This window comes from Equus asinus, chromosome 5, assembly GCF_041296235.1.
Source record: "Equus asinus isolate D_3611 breed Donkey chromosome 5, EquAss-T2T_v2, whole genome shotgun sequence".
Classification (NCBI taxonomy): Eukaryota; Metazoa; Chordata; class Mammalia; order Perissodactyla; family Equidae; genus Equus; species Equus asinus.
The window spans coordinates 77,186,308-77,206,959 of NC_091794.1; the positions used below are offsets into that span (position 1 = coordinate 77,186,308).

At 57.6% G+C, this 20,652-nt stretch overlaps 1 long non-coding RNA gene across 1 annotated transcript in view; it reads right to left on the minus strand.

The window, feature by feature from the left end:
- Positions 1 to 14,867: 14,867 nt before the first annotated feature.
- LOC123285855 (uncharacterized) overlaps positions 14,868 to 20,652 on the minus strand; it is a 30,593-nt gene continuing 24,808 nt past the window's right edge. Inside the window, exon 6 of the long non-coding RNA XR_006527879.2 lies at positions 14,868 to 15,141. This is a non-coding gene — a long non-coding RNA (uncharacterized lncRNA). The remainder of the gene's footprint in view (positions 15,142 to 20,652) is intronic.

Here is a 20,652-nt window from a genome sequence, read left to right on the forward strand (position 1 = left end):
TGATTAAAAGGAAAGTGGGCTCTTCCTTTGGTCACACCTGGCTCGGCCACCCCACAGGCCTGCCCCATCTCTCTTTCTTCTTTTCTAAACTTTTAATCCTCCCTCAGTTTCTTCTCATTCCATCACAGTGGGGAACAAGGCAGAACAACTTTGCTTAAAGGAAAGGAAAGAAAGCAGGAGGGGGAGGAACCAGCACTCTCTGAGCAACTTGCCTCCTCCGTGCCCCGCACGAGACACACATTACACACATTATCTCACGACAGTGATGGCAACCTTTTACTGAACACTTACCACGGACCAAGCCCTCGTCTGCTCACTCTAGCAAGCTTCAACACAAGCCTATTAGGTAGGAATTATTATCCCCATTACATGAACGAGAAAACTGAGACTCAGGGAGGTAAAGGCCCCACAGTTAGTAACTGGTAGAGGCAGGACAGGAACCCCGCGTTGCCAAGGATCTATCTGGTATTTATTTCTAGAGTATGGCCCAGAGACAAGACCTGGTGAGGACTAGCCCTGGGTATCAATGGCAGTGGGAGGGATGGAAGGTAGACTGCTGCCATGGACTTCCTTCTCTGAACAATGCTGCTGCCCCTTCAGCCCTGGGTTCCCTGGTGACCCTCTGGGGGAAGGAGCCCCTGCAGCTGTCCCTCCTACCTAACGGTTTGGAGAGCAAAAGCATTTTCATTCAGCAGGCAGAAGAACATGCTTACACAACCCCAGGAGCACCAGGCCAGGGCTCCTGCCCCAACCACATGCTGCTGTGTGACCTTGGCCAGGGTCCCACCATCTCTGACCTCTTCTGATAAAACACTGACCCAATGGCTGCCCCAGGAAAGAGAAAAATCTTGGTCTTGAGAAGTGTGTAACCCAAGGCTGGCCAGCCACCTGGGGGAGGCTGAGGAGGAGAGATGCCTTCATGTGTGTGCACGCACATGTGTGTGTTGGGGGGCAGCTGAACGAGAAGACCTAGAAGTCTTCCAGCTATGAGCTAGTGGGTCCAAGATTTTCAGAGAAGCTGTGTGCCTGGCTCATGCCAGATATTCAACTATGGAACCTCATTAATTTCTTACCTCAGCTCTATGAGGGAGACCCTATTATCGTCTCCACTTTACAGATTAGGAACTGAGGCTCAAGGAAGGTGAGTCACCCTTGGCTGATTTCTTTGGGAACTGGGAAAGCTGAGGCCCCTCCCAATAAGTACCCCTATTCCCACATCTTTCCTTTGTCCTGAGTTGCCAGTAATCAGCAGTGGGAGCAGATGATGTAAGGGGTACCCAGACCTCTGCCCTGCCCTGACCAAGGACCCTGACAGCACAAAGTCTGGGGGCAGACTTGAGATGAGGAGATCCCCAGCTGCTCTCTCTCAGGTGCTGTTTATTTTACAGAAGCTCCAAGAACCCCAGATCCATTCTCAGGTCACTGTTGACCCCTCCAAGCTCCCCAAAACTCCACTGTCAGTATCAGGCCCTCAAAGGTGCAAAGCCCAGGAACCAGCCTCTTGCCCCTCTTGCCAGGGGCCAGATTCCTCCCAGCCATGCCCCTCAGAGGGGTGGGCCAGGGCACCAACAATTCAGTGATTCAATGTGGCCAGCAAGGCCACAGGGAATGGCCAAGGACACATTCCAAAGACACGTCACGGCTAATGGCCCCAAACACGGCATCATTTGCTTCTGGGTATCTAAGAGCTGGGGCATCTGGGACACATTCTCCTCCCTCAGACTCTCGTGCTCCTGGGTTGCAAACCTCTGCCCCACTGCTCCCATCAGAGCACATTTAAACCTGTTTCCATCTCTCCCATTTAAAACAAATGAACTCATCTCTCAGACCGGTTATCTTTGGTCCCTTCAAATCCAAATTTCTTGAAAGGCATTTCCAAATTCATCATCTCCACTTCCTCTCCTCCTGCTCACTCCTCACCCACTGCACCACCACCCTCCCACCCACCACTGAAACACAGCTCTCTGAAGTCACCATGTTGCTGCCTCCTCCTCTGGGAACCCTGTCTCTCCACCAGCATTACCTGGAGAACTCCTGATCCCTCACTCTAGACTTAAGCACCCCCTTCTCCAGGAAGCCTCCCCAGATAGCCCAGGCTGAGTCAAGCGACTTCTCTGAACTCCTATCACAGCATAACCTCACCAAATTATAGTTGCCCATTTGGCTGCCCGTTACCTGAGCTATAATAAATACTATTTTTACCAACCATCCTAATAGAGACCTGACAGGGAGCATCTCTTTTAATCCTCACAGCAATCTCATCATTCCCATTTGACTGATAAGGAAGCTGAGACCTAGAAAGGTAAAGCCACTTGCCTAAAGCCACCCAGCTAAGCAGTTTAGCCAGGATGGAATCAGAAAGTCTAACTCCAAAGTGAGAACTCAGAGCTCACCAAGAGCCCTCAGCCTCACCAGTCCGGAGCTCCGGTAGGGCAGGGTCTGGCTCCAGAGCCAGTACTCAGTGCCCAGCACAGGAGACATTAGACACTCACTCCACAAGTAAAGGTGGAGCCACTATTTGTCAGGCAATGGACTTTGGGGTAGTGTAATAACTTCCAGCTCCAGAGGCTCAGATTCTCGAGAAATGCAGACAGACAGATGCCCTGGATGAGGGGAGACCAGCTCCGGGAGATGTGACAAGGGCAGCAGAGCCCAGAAGCGAGCGAGCCAAGGCCCAGAGTCTCCTCCTCACCCTGCCTGCCCTGTCCTCGCCCAGCAGGGAAGACCCCCGTCCCCACTAGAAGCCAAGCCACCTCCTAGCCATAGCTGCAGCCCTAACCTTGCCACACACTGAGCCCTGACCCTGTCACACACAAAGCCCTGGCCTCTGCTCTCACCCATGCCCCAGTGGCATTTGATAAAGACATCACGACCCCTACATTGCTACCATTAACTTCACACTGCCTGCTCCTTGTGGGGAGGGAATGGGCTGTTGGTGAGGTCCAGAATCGCCAGCATTCCCCTTTCAGCTCAGCTGAGGTCCCCCAGAGGGGTCATGGAGTGGGAGCCAAGGACCTCAGACAGGTGGGCTTTAGGTTGTGCGGCTTTACAAGGGTCAGATCAGATGGAGTGCTGGACTCAGGTACCTGGAGCTCTTCAGTTCCTCAAAGGAGATTCTCACCTCCTTTGTTGGGGAGGGGAGAAGGAAAGGGGGAGGGGCAGCGGGGAGCCCTCCAGGGTCAGGCTGGGTCTCAGGACAGACCCGCCCGCGGCCCTCTTGATGAGCCCAGGGCTTAGTTCCCTACACAAACTGTTATCCATTAACATCCAATTATCCCTCGGTCCGAGCCATTAATTATAAATCAGCCGCTAATTGGGGTAATTAGCCCCCCGCAGGCTAATGGGCTGAGACTGAAGGAAGCCCTCCGCCCGCCGACCTCGGGTTTTCCGAGGTGCTTAATGTTGGGGGGTGCAAAGAAAGCAGGCGGCTGGAGTTAATGTTTTTTCTTCCAGGTTGTGAAATGTGGCAGCGGGAGGGAGAGAAGATGAGAGAGGCCAGTTTCTGTTGTTTTCTCTCGAATCCCATCCAGCATCCGCTTTTGAGGGCAGGCAGGCACCGGGGGAGGCCTGACCGCAGGCCCTGAGAGTAGAACTGTTGGGTAATTGCTTGATTCTCCGCCTCCTTTCCAGCGTAGATGTTGCTAGAGCGCTGGAGTCAAAGACTGAGGAGGCTTGGACGGAGGCAGGGTGGAGCAGGGGACAGGGTCGGCCACCAGCACGTTCCTGGCCTCTCACCCAGCGCGAAGAGGGCGGCCAGGAGTCCCGCAGGGGCCAGCTGGGCCGCTCCGGGCTGGTCCTGACCCAGGCAGGGACGGGACCTCGGAAGCAGGGACTTCAGGGTCCCTGCGGAGCCGCTGCTCCAGGCCCAGAGGTGGGCCTCGGACGGCTGGAGGAGCTCTAGGAGCGTCTGTGGTGCCGGCTCGAGAGCCGGTTCCTGCCCTGTGTTGCGTGCGCGCGCGCGCGCGGGGCCAGACGTACGGATAGACAGAGGGCCGCAAACAAACCCCTACCGGATAGAGCTGCGGAGGCAGGAAGGGCCTGCGAGACCCATGTGCTCCCGTGACTCTGGGGCATAATGAAGCAGCGCCCGCAGGGCGGCAGACTGGCCGCAAGGAGTCACCCGGTCTGGGAAGTGCGCTCCGGCCTGGCGACCGAGGATTCAGGGACTCTTCCCTTTGCCGATACCGGAAACCTGGCTCAAGTCCGAAGGACAGTGGGGGCCAGAGCTGAGATCCCAGGTCTGTGCGAGCTGGGATGTCCGGCCATCTGGCGGCACTGGACTGAGTCAAATCAGTTGTCCGAAGAATGGACGGGTGACTACACGGAAAGTGAGATCGATGGATGGCGGGAGGGCCCAGCTCAGTGCCCTTCTTACCAAAAGGGAAACTGAGGTGCAGGGAGGAGCAATGACTCGCCCAAGGTCAGAGATGAGGAGTACTCAGTGCAGGACGAATGTCCAGACCGGACCACAAGCTCCGCTCGAAGCTCACCCGCCCCCCAGCACCCCTCCCTACCCCGCCCGCCCGCTTGGTAATGGGCTTTGGCGGGCGGCAGCGGCGTCGCCCGAGGCCTTGATTAGATATTTATTGCTGTCATTTACATGGGCACCGTGGGGCGGCCGAGCGGGACGTGGGGAAGGGGCGGGGGAGAGGGATGGGAACGTGGCGGGAGGTGGGGGCTGGCTCCTCAAGGACCAGAGACCCGGCAGCGGGAGTGAGCAGCGAGGCCCCGGGAGAGCGGCGGGAATAGGGAGCACAGAGGCCGGGTTGAGCTGTAGACGCACGCCGGCCCTCCGGCTCCGGGGCGAGCGCGGGAGGTGCGGCTGTTGCGCCTCCGAGCGCTGCCCTGGGGGTGTCTGCGCGTGTTATGCGTGAGTGTCCGAGTGAGTTTAAGCTGGGTGTATATAACTGTCTATCAGAGGGATTTGTGAATGTCCGTCCAGCAGATCTGCCTGTGTGCCTCTATGTGTGTGTACGTGCCTCTACACGTGTGGCTTCTCCCCGAGTGTGTCTGAGTACCCAAAGCCCAGGTGACTCTAACTCATGCCGTTCGAATCTGTGTGGCTGTCAGCATGTGTGTCTGTGTGTGTCCCTGTGTGTGTGTGAATCTGGACAGCCCCAAAATGTGCGTGTGTGTGTGTGCGCGCGCGTGCGCGCGCGCAGGATTAGCTTCAGAGATGGGAGCTGTGCCGTCGGTCAGGCTCTCCCCCTTTGCCCCAGGGCGGTCTGAGTGAGTGCTCCAATCGCCAAACCCGATCGGGCATCTCCCAGAACCCAGGCTTCGGGGAAGCTGGAGCGGAGGGCTGTGGGCGATCCCGCGTTCTAGGCCCGACCTGGCCAGTACTGTTGACCAAGCGTCATCTGAAAACTTTGTTTCCTGCTTAAGATCCGCTAGGCAGTCTGTGAGTAGGTCCGCGCGGCTCGGGTCCCCAGTGCGAGCTTTGTTTGTATCGCAGCAGAGAAACGGCTCCAATTTCGCGACTACACGGGATCGCGCGTGTGAAAGTGGTGGGGCCGGGGTGCAGTGGTCCCCCAGACACTCACCCGTCGCCCTTGAAACTGACCCGCGAGCCCGCCTTGGGGCGGAGCCAATACCGAGGCCCGGAGCGCTGCCTTCGTGGTTGCCTTCGCCCGGGGCGGGTTTCCTCTCCTCTGAACTGTGTTCCGATTTCCACGCGGGGTCTGTGCGGCCCGCCGCAGCCAGGTTCCCATGCCCTAGCCGGAGTCCCGGCCCATACGGTCTGCGGGGGTGGGGAAAGGCGTTTACCCCCATCCTGAGTAGCGATTCTCCGCTTCTTGTCCAAAAACTGTGTCTACCCCGGCCACAGAGGAGAGAAATTTGAGCCAATTATCCGGATAATTTGCTCTCACTAGGCAGCAAATTCGATTCTTTTTCTGACCGCCTACACACGCATTAGAATTGCTGGTTTGCAAAGAGGGGAGGTAGGGAATTAATTCAGCGATCCTTAGGACTGAATGCCTTTCCCTTTTGGGGGAGGACTGGGGATGCGGCGAAGGGAAACACGAATCCCCGCAAAATTGAAAACACTCCACCCTACCTAACACTAATAGGCGACAGGACCTCCTAGGAAGATGCTGGGCCCGGCCAACCCGCCTGCATCGCACAGGATCCCGAGCTCCAGGGAGAGGAACAGACACCCGCCACCCTGCCCTCGCGGCAGCGAACTGGGAACTTGAACAATTTCCAAGGCTGTGGCGCAAATAACCTCCGCCGTGAGAACAGCCTCTTTCCCCAAAGGGCCCGTCGAGTCAGTAACGCCCTCCCCTCTCCCCGACGTCCTTAAACCTGGGCCGCCTCAGAAAACCAGCAGCGGCCCGGCCGGCCCAGGGCCTCTGCAGACTTTTCTAAAACGAAAATGACCGTCCCGTGCCCCGGGCGGAACCGGCCCTGAGGCTGCGCCCGAGGCTCCGCAGGTTCCCTGCTTCGGGGTATTCCAAACATGGAAAGAGGGCGGAAAGGCCGTGGATCCCGGCCTCCCCCGACTCCCCCATCCGGGACCCCCTCATCGGACAAATCACAAGCCTGAGGAGCCCGCCCCCACCACACACGGGAATCCAGGAAAAGTTCGGGTCCCAGACTGGGGCGAATGTGGAGGGGAGGTTCCGCTCAGGCCCCCCGTGCGCACCACGAGGGCTGCAGCGGCCCCTGCGCAGAGTCCGGGAACTTGTGACAAGGGAGAAAGTTCAGCCGGCGGTGTCCGGGAAACCGCCTGTTCCCGTTCAGGACCGGGTCACGGCCCCCCCCCCCGGGTGGAGGCACAGAGAGGGGAGACCCAGCCGTTCCCCCGGCCCCTCGACCGCTCCACCCGACGCACCGCGAGAGGCGCTCCAGGGGCTGGCCCCAGCCTGCGGTTCCCCGCTGGAGCTCACCCAACCCACGCCAGCCGAGGCCGCGGAAGGCACAACGAATTCCTGGGGACTAGGCCCGCTGCGCCCCAAACACCCACCTGGGGGACCCTAGCCCGAGACCGCGTTTACGAGGACAGAGACTGACCGAGCGTCGGAACACCCCCAACTGGAGAATTCGTGCAGAATCGCAATCCCGAGAGAAAAGGCGCACTCTCCCGCTGCGGAGACTGAGCGGGAGCCTCGCGGGCGGGACCAGAGCCGGATCCCGGGCAGTGTCGCGAGCACCACCGGGCTCGCGGCGCAGCGCGGACGCGGACGCGGACGCGGAAGCTGGGGAGGCGTCGGCGGCCCCTGCGCTCCCCCGGAGCGGACCTGGGCTGCTGGCCGCGCCCCCTCCCCAGCCCCGGCCCCGGGCTCCGCGTCGCCCCGGGCCGCATCTGCTCTGCATTACCCCAGCCACCTCCTCCCCACCCCCTCCAAACTGAGAAGGATTTGTCTCCGCTTAATATCCAAACCTTTTTGTATTTATTTTTTTTCAGGGGCGAAGTAATATCTTCCAAATGAGGCAAAACCGTGACGGATCCCAAGCGTTCTCCGCGGGTGCCTGCGTCTCCGCGGGCCCAGCTTCCGTCTCCGCCTCGGCGCATTTCTGCCCGCGGCTCTCTTCTCTCTTTCTGCCTCGGAATTTCGAGTTTTGCGCTCTTTCTGTCTCCTCGGATTGCTCGCTCGCTCTGACTCCGTTTTCAGCCCTGGGTATCACTCCGTCCGTCTCACCCCGAGTGTCTCCCTCTGTCTAAACCTGACTGTCTCTCTGGCCTTCCCCTCCGCGTCCTCTGTCCCTGCGCCGTCTGTCTGTCTATCTCCAAGTCCCTGGCCCAGGCAAACTTTCCGGTCCTCCTAGCGGGTCAGGACTGCAGGACCACAAGAGGGGAGGCAGTCCCCAGAGCTCTCTGCCCGCGTCCTCCCCGCCCCAGCACCCCTCCCTGCTCGGCCCCGCCGGCCCCGGCCGCTCGCACCTGGTCGCCCGGACCCGCACCGCCGCCGCCGCTGCCGTCTACGCGCGCCACCGCCCGGGCTGGAGTTTTAAACAGCATTTCCCGGGCGCCTGGCGCGAGCCCACAAGCTCCCTAATGGCCCCGGTGGCTGCCAATCACGCTCCGCTCCCGCCCCCGCCCCGCCCCGCCGGTGCTGCAGAGCTGCACTCAACCTAGGCTGCCGGGGTCTGACCGTCGGTGGGTCTGCGGGCTCGGCCAGCGTCCGTCACCTGCTCTGAATCTCCGTTTCTCGGTCTCCCGACCCCGGGATCTCTGCTTCTCTCGGGTGTGGGGAAGCTGCCGGTTGAGAAACCTTCCCCTCCTGAGGACTCCTCCGCGGCTAGGGGTTTAGTACTAGGGTCAGCAGCGATGGCGTGGCTGACACTTAGCACTAGTGTCAGCAGCGGCCCTGACTCCCACCCCCACCGTCCGTCCAAGATTGGTCCCGAGCTGCGCACACACCCAACACACACACACTCTCTCTCTCTCTCTCTCTCTCTCCCTCCCTCCCCCTACCACTCCCACACCACCCTCGCACCACCACACCACCCCACAACCCGCAATCAGAACTCACCGCCCACACACTCGGCCCATACACAGGATGGCGCTCCTAGCAGCCGGTCACCTGGCAGCTGGAGGCTGCAGAAGTGGGACTCAGCTTCACAGGCAGCACAGGCACCTGTCTCACGGGGGACAGACACAGGGTGCCTGGCCCACATGGGGAAAACCCTGGGCCCAGGGCCCTCCTGTTCCGGCCAGTACCCCACTCCCTCCAGGCAGGACCAGTTCACAGGAAGAAGAAAGACTTCTAGAGCTGGATCTGAGGCCAGGTGCTGATGGAGGCCAGCCTCCTGAAAGGCGTGTCCAAGGTGTGTGCCAGAGGGACAGATTAGTACCCATGCTGCTGGCAATGCTAGAGTGGCCAGTGACTGTACTGAGGCTCTCTGTGTGTGGCTGTGTGGAGGGGGCTGGAGAGGCACTTGGCCAAGTGTGTTTAGGGCGTGAAGTGTGTGTGGTGTGTGTCCCTGTATGGCTGGGATTCTGTGAAGCCTGCCATTGGCCACAGTGACAGCAACTGTAAGTCTCATGTGGAGTGTGTCCTTGTGACCGGTGCTGCCATGACCACAAGTCCATGTGTAACTGTGGAGCCTCATATGGCTGTAAGTTCTTTTTGTGTGTATAACCAATCCTTGTGCAATTGTGAGTTCAAGCATGGTTGTGAATCCAGGTGGCTGGGTGCAGAATGGACACAGGGTGGGCACATGGTCTGACACTTGGGGCTGGAGCAGCTGGACCCTGGTTCTGGCATTCCCTTTGGTCTGTAAGTGACGCTCCTGGGTCTAGCGCCTAGGAGCTGGGCTGTTTGCTTAGGAGCAAAGGCATGAAGCAAAGGAGGTGTTGGCTGGCCGATGCTGCCAGCAGATTTTAGAGTCCTGGCCTGGGTGGAGGAGGTCAGGAATTTTGGCCTGGGCGGGACAGAAGGGGCCACAGACAGATTTGAGGGTGATCCCCAGGAGAGTGAGGGGCTGAGCGCCTGGGGGGGGGGCAGGAGCCGTGGGCCTCAGAAAGGAGGGGAGAGGAGGGGCGGTAAGAGGATTAGGCTGCTCAGACCCTTCTCTCCCACCAGGATCCCCCACCCCCACCCCAAAGCTCCAGAAAAGATTTCTTCTGCCAAAGCAAAACCGTTTAGGCTCCATTTAAAGGGACAAGAAAGGGGGAGGCAGGGGCTTTAAATAACCTTTTAATTTCCCTTCAGGGATCTGGCCTTGTGAGGGAGGAGAGGGGAGGGGAAGGAAGGGAAGGGGAGCAAACGCTGACTCTGGCTTAGACAGTCGGACAGCGGCCAGGTGCTCACACTCCGGAGAAATGGTGGGAAGGACACTGTGCCCCACACGGCTGCCCTCCACACACAAACAAAGGCACACAGATCATCCTTGAGAAAACCGTAACCCCCTACGCACACTGACAGTCGTTCAGTCACACACAGACATGGATGCAGGTGCACAAACGGAGGGTCACATTTAGAGACACACAAACTAAGGGGACCACTGAAGTCACTTCCATGGTAGCACAGATGTGGAGTCCCTCCCTGCCCCTAGCCATCCCTACTTGGTGGTGCCGGGAGGGTTTGCTGAGGACACTCCCCTCAAGGGGAATCCCAGCTTCAATTGGGGCTCCCCTTAAAGCAGAAGGGAGCTTCATCTTTCTTTGCCCAGGGCCCCACCTCCAATCCATCCTTCCCTAGTTCCTGCCTCAGACAGGACAGGCTGCCTGGCAGACTGCAGGGTTGAGGATCCCAACCCAGCCTGGGCCTGATTTGGGGGCCAGGCCTGCCAGGCCCAGACATGGGGGACAGGGCTGTTGAGGATAGCGCAGGTTCTGCTGGTGAGCTGAGGGCTACTGAGGCTCCAGGAGGTGGGGCATAGGGCCCAACTAGGCACTCGCCCTTTGAAGGAACTTGTCTGCCACAGAGACTCTGAGCCCAGCTGGGGAAATCCAGGCTTCCCACCTATCCCAGGACCCTTCAGAGCGCCAGCTGTCGCAGTTCCAGAGGTGGTGGCTAGGTGGCCAGTATGCCTTGAGCCTCATGGTACACACTAGGCCTCCACAGACTGGAATTCCCAGACAATTCGAGAGGGCCAGACTACCAAGCCAGATCCACCCTCGCCTCCACACAGGCCTCCACAGGGGGGACACCCTGGGCAGAGAGAGCACCGGTTCTCAGTCACATTCCCACCCCGAGCGTTTCCACAGACACTGCAGCACAGTGCTGGGCTCTGGGTTGATTGTGGATCCTTATGGGGAGGGGAGAGCAAATTCCCTGGCACATGCTGAGACAGAAAGTTGAGAGGGAAACTAGCTGGGAAGGTTAAGGATAAGGTGTCCTTTAGGAGGCCTGGGGCAATGGGGAGCTGGGCATGCCACAACGTGGGTGGGTTTTACTAATTTAACAAAATGATTCCAAAGGTGCCCCGGTCTAGACAGGAGCTAAGAAGTGGAAATGATTCAGGGCCTCCCTCCCTAGCCTGCTCCTGGAGCCTCCCCCGCCCACAGCCCCTGGGCTGTGGCTGACACCTTCAAAGGGCTTAAAAGGAAGGCATCCCCAGACTGGCTGAGGACCTGCTCCCAACAGACTCTCGGGGCTGCTGGGGCTGGGAGTGGAGGCAGCGGATGTGCTGGTATGTTTGTGTGCATTCCTTATCCTGTGAGTTATGTGTGTATGAGTAGTTACATGTATGTACTCCTCTATTTGTGTGTAACGTGTGTGTGCACGTTTGAATGCATCATATTTGAATGCAGACTCTGTCTTTGTGGAGTGTGTGTGTGGGTGCTGGGGGAGATGTTTCTAACTCGGACCAAGGTCCTGGGTAGTCCAGGAATGGTTAAGTTGGGACCTTGGGGAAACGAGGTACTCACAGGGCTTCAGGCAGGCCTGGAAACTCGAGACCACCGGGCCCGAGCCGGCAGTGCAGAAAGATCTGGGCAGTGAGGGTCCGAGGGTCCCCTAGAGTCCCAGGGCAGGCCCCAGCTCTGCCATCTCTGGCTCCCGGCTTCATTTAGAGCAGCAATCCCAAACCCAACCCCCTCCCCCGACCCCAGACATTCTGAGATAACTCGCAGCCTCCTCATCCACTCTCAGCGCGGGAGGGGAGGGGGCACTTGCCCCATGGGACCACTGTCCGGGCGTCCCCAGACGGGCAGAGGATACCGTCAGACTGCAGGCACGCCGGGCTGCGATGGAAGAGGCTCGCCCGCGAGCTTGAGACCGGCCGTCCGCGCGCCTTCGCGGGGGCTCACTCTCCGGCGCGTCCAGGGAGCCGGAGTCGGGAGGCCGAGTCCTGGCTCGGGGTGGGGGGCGCCGGGCCCGCTCCCGCCCCCTCGGCCGGCGCTCCCGGGGCAGCGGCTAGGGGGTGGGCGGCTTAGAGCTAATTCGAGAGTTAATGGCGGCGGCCGGGCCCCCCGCGGCCCCCTTCCCCCAGCCCCGGGCAGGGCCGCCGGCCGCCCGCATCTGCGCGGTCCGCGGCGATTCATCATCTTGATCCATGGCGCGCGCTGACGGCGGCCCCGGCCGCGCTGACAAGACTAACAAAGCAATTTGCCACGAGCCATCTCCTGGACAGGTTATTAGCGCGGCCGCCGCTTAAAGAGCCTCCCCCCGCCCCAGCTCCGCGCTCGGGCCCCGCCCTCGATGGGCTGCTGCCCCTCACCGCGCGAAGATACCCCGCGAACTCCCGGCCCTCTCCGACCACCCCAAGTACCCACACACACCCTATTAGTTGCTTCCTCTGTTAGCTGGGGTCGTTACCTGTTCCGCCCCCTCCCTCCGACCAGCTCCTGCCCCCACAGCTCCCCAAATCCCCCACGTGCTCCTGGTCCCTGCCCACCATCACTCAGCCTTTCCCCTGGTACTACCCGACTTTATCCACTCACCTTCTTACTCCCAGAGGGCACCGCCCACTTCTGCTCTCCATCCTTCGCACCTCCTCCACCGACCTCCTTGCCATAAGGGATTAGAAAGCCCTATTTCCTCCCAGCTTTGGGGAAAGGGGGTTCTCCTACTGTGTCTTTGACTTTCCCCTGACCACTTCTGCCCCCTGGTAACCTTACTGTGGGGAGTGGGGTGGCCCAAGGCCGGCTGGGTGGCTATGGAGGTGAGGAACGCTCTGGCTTCTCCAAGGGACTAGAGACAAGATGAGTGGGGTGCACTTTCTCCGAGGGAGGCCATGAAAGCCAAGGGAAATGTTGGGCCTCTTCCAAACAGAGGCTCAGAGAAATGCAGGGACTTGTTCAGGGCCACACAGCAGAACAGGGCAGAAGAGGGACTGGAACCAGGTGTGTGGCCTCCCCAGCCGGGGCTTCATCCCTGGCTGCACCGGCTCTGGGAAGTCGAGGAGGCCAAGAGACCAGGCTGCCCTCTCCAGGCAACTCCCCTCCCACCTGCAGTGAGGGTTGGGGGAGAGCTATATATGCGAGTGGAGATGTGTTTGGCCAGATTAATCTAGGTATAATATATATAATGAGGGAGAGGAGCCTACATTCAGATCCCCAAAAGCAAAGTAACTATGTGGTCATTTCAGGTGGAAGTCTCTTTCTCGAAAGAATTCTCTGGGTACAGTGTCCTGGATCTTTAGATATATGGTGGGTCTGTGTGAAGGAACTGGATGTGCACTAGGTGGGCTCCTGGGTGTGTGTCTGGGTGCATGGACAAAGCCAAGTGCTGTATAGGTGTGTGCTTGCACAGGTGGAGCCATGTCAAGTGTGTCCCCCTGAATATATGTGGGGATTGCTCCGTGTGTGTGTGTGTGCACTGGGGACAAGTGTGTCCTGGGAGGGGCCATCGTGTAGCACACGTGTGAATGTGCCTGTGCACCCGTAGAGATACTGGGCTTCAATCCAGGAAGGAGCCCCCACCCCCATGTTCACTCTTCTCTTAGATCCAGCCTCAACATTCCCACATTGCCAGCTTCCGTAGCTGGGTAGTGAGGAGAGACGTGGCCCTGCTCTGAGAGCCTGGGGGAGCTCCTTCTTAGGGATCCGGATATAGGAGGGGGCACTGTATCTGCAGGGCAGGCGGCCTTGAACCTCAGGTTGCTGCGCAGGCCCAGGTGGGGGCAGGGGAACAGAACATGTGCCATGAATCTGGCTTTTTTCTTTTCCTCTGGCCAACCAGGCTGTGTCTTCACCCGCAGGGAGGCCCAGCTCTGTCGCTGCCTGCGCCACCACTGCGTCCCTGACGTGAAATATGGGGGGCGCAGGCCGCGCTGGGGAGATTTGTCATCTGTGCTCAGCGGGTGACTCTATCTGCAGACTATTAGAGTATAAAATATATTTTACAAGAGTTTTAGCTACAGGTGACTTGCTCTTTATTACTAGATGTGGGCAAAATCAATACTTCTGTAACTAAAAGATCATTTATTTTGCTTTTTGAAACATTTTTCAACAGGGGCACTGGCTAAGCTTGCAAAGCTATGATTAAGAGTTATGGTGGCGCCTGTTTCCTTTAACCCTTTAAGAACCGCAGCCTGGGCACTCCTAGTGCTGATACCTGCCCGTGGAAAGGCAGACACACAGACACACGTCCCAACTGCAGCAAACACAGACACACTGACTGATAGAGGCCCCCACTATGATAAAGCCTCCATGCAGATATGCTGATTCTCACACATGTATGTGAACACTCTCCTGGGTACGCACAGAAATAGAGTGGCACACATGCTCCTTCCCACTCAGAGACCCACAAATCAAGTGCACCTGTGCACAAATGTATGCTACATGAAAGCCACTAGCACGCACTTCTACACACAAGTACCTCCTGCCTTATGCCCTCACACACTCACACATACACACCGTGACACTGAGACGTGCATAGTCACATTGTGCTAACTTCTGGCTCTGGGTGAGTAGCCAGCCAAGGGTGGGGATTCTGAAGGGGGTTGGAAGATGATGAGTGGGTCTCACGAATGCAGCTATGGCCACTATGGGGCAAGGAATGGAGAAATCCCAGGAGTGTCAGGGCCCAAAGACAGGATCTGTGGAACCTGGGCCCTACTCCAGTCAGAGCCCAGCTCTCCTCAAGCCCTCATCCTCAAGACAGCCCTGCCCCTTAAGCAGGGGGTGCCTTTTCTAGAAGCTGACTATAGGAAAGCTGTGAAGTCACACAACTCTGTCAAAACTGCTCTTTGTTAACCACCCCTGGCCTGTGGGTGTTCAGAATGATTAAGTGGCCACATACCATTCCCAGAATGACATCACCTAACCAAATCAGAGGTGTCTTCTACCCATGATCTGACTCAGCAAATCAGCATTAGCCAGTTCTTATTTATCTCAGGGCTGGGGAGAGACACAGAGAAGACAGTGACTTAACCTGCCCGTAGGTGAAGCTCTGATGCTGAGATTCCAGACAATGAGACTGGCCAAGTGTATCAGTTATCCATTGCTGCATAACAAATTACCTCTAAACTTAAGTGGTCTAAAACAGACATTTATTATATCGCAGTTTCTGAGGGTCAGGAATCCAGGAGCAGCTTAGCTGGGTGGTCCAGGCCTGGGGTCCTTCGTGGGTTGCAGGTATATTGGTCAGGGCTGCATCATCTCAAGGCTTGATTGGGGCTGGAGGGTCCTCTTCCAAACAGGCTCATTCACATGGCTGGCAGTTGGTGCTGGTTGTCAGCAGAGGTGCCTTGGTTCTCCTCTGTGTGGTCTCTGGGCAGGATAGCCTGGACTTCTTTATATGGTGGCTGGGATCCAACCCAGAGAGAGAAATGTCAAAATAGAAGCTGTAGTCTTTTATAGCCTAACCTCAAAAGTGACATCCCATCACTTACACTATGTTCTAGTCATTATGAGCAAGTCATTGAGTCCAACCCACACTCAAGGAGAGGAGAATTAGTCTTCACCACTCAAAGGAAGAAGTATCAAAGAATTTGTGGACATATTTTTAAAACTACCACAACTTGGCAAGGGGAAACTTCCAGTGTCTACAAAATGACAAGCACTTCTTAATGACTACAAACTCCAGGAAAACCATGGAGCGTCCTGAAGTGGAGGGGTCATCACCAGGAGATGGTGGGGACTCCAGAGTAGCCCTTGCTCAGCACCACAGTATAGCAATATAACATGCACAGTAATTAAATGCATGGACCCTGGAGCCAGACTCCCTGGGTTCAAATCCAGGCTCCGTCACCACCTGTGTGAACTTGGGCAAGTCACCTAACCTCCGTGCCTCAGTTTTCTTATTTGTAAAATGGGGTAAACAAGGGTACTTACGCCGTAGGGTTGTTATAAGGATTAAGTGAGTTAACATTTAGCGTCCTGCCTGGGATGTGGTAAATGCCACCTAAGTATCAGCTGATACTATCAGTTCCTCCCTCTCATTGACAGCCCCCTCCCTGTGGACACTGTCTCAAGCTAACCCCATAGCCCCACCACCCGCAGCCCAGTTACCCTGGGCCCCTCCCTACCGCAGCCCCACAGGCTGGCCCCGTGGGGGGCTAAGCAGACACACTGGGCTCCGTGAGCTCCATTTGACTCTGCCAGCCCAGCACTGCCTTTTGTGGCCTCTCTGGGAATGTTGTGCAATATGTTGGCCACAAACATTTTATGAGCAAGAGGACAGGAAGAAATTTTCCTCTATCGACCGTGGTCTGGCCTGCTCCCGCCCCCTCCGCTTCGTATGTCTCCTTGGCAATGAGGGGGACAAGGCAAAGACTGCCCTCTCAACAGGGCCCCTGAGGAGCAGCCCAGGCTTAGGGCCTCTTCATCCCACCTCCCCAGTGCCAGCCCCGAAACAATGACCACCAACCCACCCCTGGCGTGGAGGGGTAGGCAGGCCTGGATCTAGGACCCAAGAGCCCCAGCCCCTAGGAGCAGGCGACCCCAGACAGGGCCCGCCTGCTCCCAAGACATTTCACCCAAACACCATGAAAAGAGAAAAAGAAGGTTTTTGTAGGAAATTGTTCCTAAAGCTACACCTGTTCAATAGGAAGCTCCATCCTCTCTATTCTAGGATTATGTCTTTTCAACTTTTTGATGCTAAAATATCCTTTCTTTTATGAAAGCCTGCTGACAGCAGTTGGTAGTTTTCCCTCAGTCCCCTTATATGGCAAAACCAATAACTGGCAACTTTATGCTGGAGCCCATATTTTAAAATATCGCTCTCTCCTATGCAGGAAGCATTTCATCAAGAGCACCTGCTGACTGCTAGCCTGGGCTCAGACACCAGGTGACAGGGGCAGCTCAGCTCGCCACGTTCCTGTGCCAGATCTGCCAGCGCAACCACCTGGTGTGACCCAGGATGAGCCCCTTCTTCTCCCCAGCTCTGGGTGGTCTCCCCATCTGCTCAGTGAGTAGGTTGGACAGATATTCTTTCTCAGTCTGTGATCTAGACCAGCTCTGGCCTCTATCCTGGGCCCCCTCTGCCCTCCCTGCCCTATTCCCCCAGCCCCCCCCAGATGACCACAGGTAGAAGCTGATACACAGGGGAGGCAGGCTGGGCCTGAGAGTCACCTCTAACTGGCCTGAAATGCCCCTTCTCCAGGCTCCATTGGACACAGTCTCTGAGCTGGGGGCAGGGAGACGGGAGAGGTCTTCGGCCTTTGGCCAGGGGGACCTTCCTGATGCACCAGGGAGGGAGAGAAGGATTTGTCTCAGGGGCTAGGTCTGCACGGAGTTCTTGGGACCCCCTCCCCTCCCTGCCCCCAAGGCTTGGCTGGAGCACAAGGGGCCCCTTTGTGGGGCCTAATCTCAAAGCACTGCGGCTTTAGCGACCTTCAGGGATGAAAGCGCCAGGAGCTGGCGGCTGGGAGGTGGTGTGGGGGCAGCCCCACTAATCCCTGTGCTTTCTCCAAACAAAGCTGCCAGGAGGGGCTGGCTCCCAGGAGATGATCCAGAGAACCAATTCCTCGAGCCTAACCCGCTCTGACAGCCCGAAAAGGAGAGGCCACTACCGACCCCAGCTTGGCCATAGGGGCTAAAGGAGGCTTGGCCTGGGTCCTCCCGTGTCCGCCCGTGGAAACTTCTCCCTGTCCGCAAGGATATGTTTCTTTACTTCCCCTCTCTCCATGTTTGGCTCTCCTGGCCACCTAGTTCCTCAGCCCCAAACACCTCAACCTCTTTCCAGGCCCTGATACCCTAGTCCTGCAACACCCCAGTTCTTAACCTCCAGCCCCCATATCTCAAATCCTCAGCCCTCCAACATTCCAATCCTCAGTATCCCAGACCCAAATGCTTTAGCTCCCAGTCTTCTGTCTCCTAATTTCTCACCCCCAGTCCCAACCCACAGACTCCCAAACCCTCAGCTTCCCAATCTCTACTCTCCAGATTCTCAGCCCCAATCCTCAACTCTCCAGTCTCCCATCCCATCCCCCAGGTCCCCACCTCCAGCCTCCATAGAACACCAACCCCTGTTCTCTCAGCCCTTCCCCTCTCTGTCCAACCTGATGCTCCTACAGGATTCATCTGGCTGTCTCTGCCCCATTCTATTCTGTCTGACCAGGCTTCCCGGCACCGTGTGCCCAGACCTGTACTCAGCTGGGCCATGGAGAAGACTGAGGAGGGAAATGATTCTGACTAACCCTGATTAAACCTGAGCCTCCCACCAGATACTCCCTGCAGCTGTGTTCACCCTGGAATCCTGAGGCTTCATTCCAGTCTCACCGGTGAGCACACCATCATGGCCAGAAGAAGGGGTGGGGTCCCTCCGGGGCTCAGCGCTCTGTGAAAAGCAGCCCAGGGGACTAGCTTCCTGGGGGAGGGGGTGTCAGCAGGGCTGGGCTTTCTGCTGCCCTGTTTCTCCCCTAGGCTGAGGAGATCCAGGAAGCAGAAATCTCCACCAGACCCAGAGAGAGCCAGGTGCCAGGTGGGGTTACCCAGGCCGGCAGAGGCTACTGAGGAGTCAGGATGGCTTTGGGGCCCATGGGGGAGGGGGTGGGCAGGGCAAGAGGGATTCCCAGGAGAGCGGTGGGGGCCAGACTGGCCCAGAGCATTTTCCCACCATAGCCTCTGCCGTCTCCACTCCGCTAATCTGATTACGATATTTACCAACCTCCCATGGCCTGCTTGGGGCGGAGGGGGGCGTAGCACTGAGGATCTCAGTTCCAGTTCCCAGCATAACGGGAGGCCCAGAAAGGTGTTTCTGGGCCCTGAAATGACCATCCCTCCTGCCTGCCCCAGGGCACAGGGCTATCTGAAAGAGCCTCCCCATTAGGTTTAGCCTTCCTCAGGCAGTCTTCCCGGCCACCCTCAGTCTCCAGAACCTGCATGCTCTCCAAGCCACTCTGGGCCCTTCATGCTGTCCCATCCCAGAGCCATAGTTAATATGATATTATTCAAGTCTGGCACAGTGCCTCCCTTTCTAAGGGTCAAACTTTAATGGTGAGCTTTTAGGCAGTGAGGACAAAAAGGGTGGTGGTGCAGGCTCCAAGGGGCTGCTCTACCTAGCTGGAGTCAATGTCACACACACTTGCTTTGACCTTACACCCAGGATCAGCCCCTTCCCAAAGTGTGAGAGTGTATGTGTATCTGTGTGTGTGTACAGGGACACTGCAGCACCCGCCTCAGGTTTCACTGAGAAAAGAACAGACAAACCTTGCTCTCTCTCTCTTTCTCACAGATACACACACATACACACTATTTATTAATGTGTCACAGACACGGTCACACTGTCACACAGGGAAGGTCCACCCTTCCCAGCGCCTTCCCTCTCCCCTGTCCCACCGCACAGGTCTATTGGGGAGCCCCGTGGGCTGGCTTGGGCCTGCTGTCTCCCCCAGCTGGTGTAGATGCGAGAGTCCAGTCGGGGGAGGATGCTGCTTGTAGATGACAGATCTTAGGGGGCTGGAGGGAAGACTTACTCCTTATCGCCCCCAAATGGGACCATTTAAGAGGCAGAATGCCAGTCTCCCTGAGGGTTGAGGACGGTGGAGGTGGCCCTCCCCAGGGGTTCGACAGAACCTCTTCCACCTCCCTCCACCCCAGAGGTCTAAGGCCCCAAGCTCATTCATCCCTTGCAGGATTTCAGATACAGAAGTTATTCTGGGGAGCGGATAAGAGTTTCTTTAAAAAACTTACAATGCAAGGCCAAATTCAGACTAGGACAAAGCTCACCCTCTCCAGAGGGCTCTCTAGAGTTCCCACCCACAGTGTACGCAACACCTACCCCTGTGGGTTATTCAAGCTACAGGTCATTACAGCCATGGGTCCTGAAAATAGAGAAAGGATTGGGCGCCCCCTGCTGTCTGGCCTTCAGAACTGCGCCCCCTCCCCACGGTTTCCCAGCCAGGATCCTTATGTAACCCCAAATCACACAGGGCTCCCTCCTCTCAACGCCCACCTCCAGAAGCCCTTGGTTGGGTGGAAGAAACTTAGGGTTCCACTTCCCCCCGGTAGCTAACTGGAAAAGGGAATGACCTGGCTGAGATAGGGATGGTTGTCAAGGAGATGGACTTTCACAGGCTGAATCTTGACTTTTTAGCCCCTAAGGAGCTGAGGGAGAGGAGAGACTAACACAGGAAACCACCTAAGAGAGGGGAAGGGGAGGACTGTGACCCAGAGACTCAGGAGGGGTCAAGGGAGGGGAATCTGATGAAGGAGGAGAGATGTGCTCGGGTGAGGACACAGGTGAGCTGGGATGAGCAAAGGAGCAGGGAAGGTGAAGAGTGAAGGGATGCCACCAAGCGGCTCAGGAGCAGGAGTCCGTGCCCCCTGCCGCCTGCCAGCTGCTCGTCCACATCCAGCCCTGTGTGTCCAGTCAGCCCTGTGACTGATGGCCAGGCCCCCGCTGGGGCACTGAGGGCAGGCACTCAGCAGAGGCAAACAGCTTGCACGTCTGTGGCCTCTGGACTATGTGGCATGGTGGGGGCAGTGGGCAGAACAGATTGAGTTCAGTGCTGTGGTCAGAAGCCTGAACCTGTGGGGGGTCTGGGGTTGTGAGCTGGGCCTTGGGCTCCTCTCCTTTCCACGCCTCAGCATCTGCCTGGGCCAGGGGTCCTTGCTCAGGCAGGCACAGCCCCTCTCTCCTGTTGTGAAGCCCAGAAGGGAGTGCCCTTCAGGGCAGGACAGAACCCTGTATTCCAGCCCCCCAGCTCCCATAGTGTGCCCCAGCACAGACCGCCAGTCCCAAGGAAGGGGAGGGGCAAGCTCACTGTCTCCTCTCAGCCTTATCTTCCTCCATCCCCTTGGTGCTGTGTATTTATGGCCGGAGGGGTGTTAATTAGACCTCACTTACAGATTGTGCAGCACCGCATTCATGA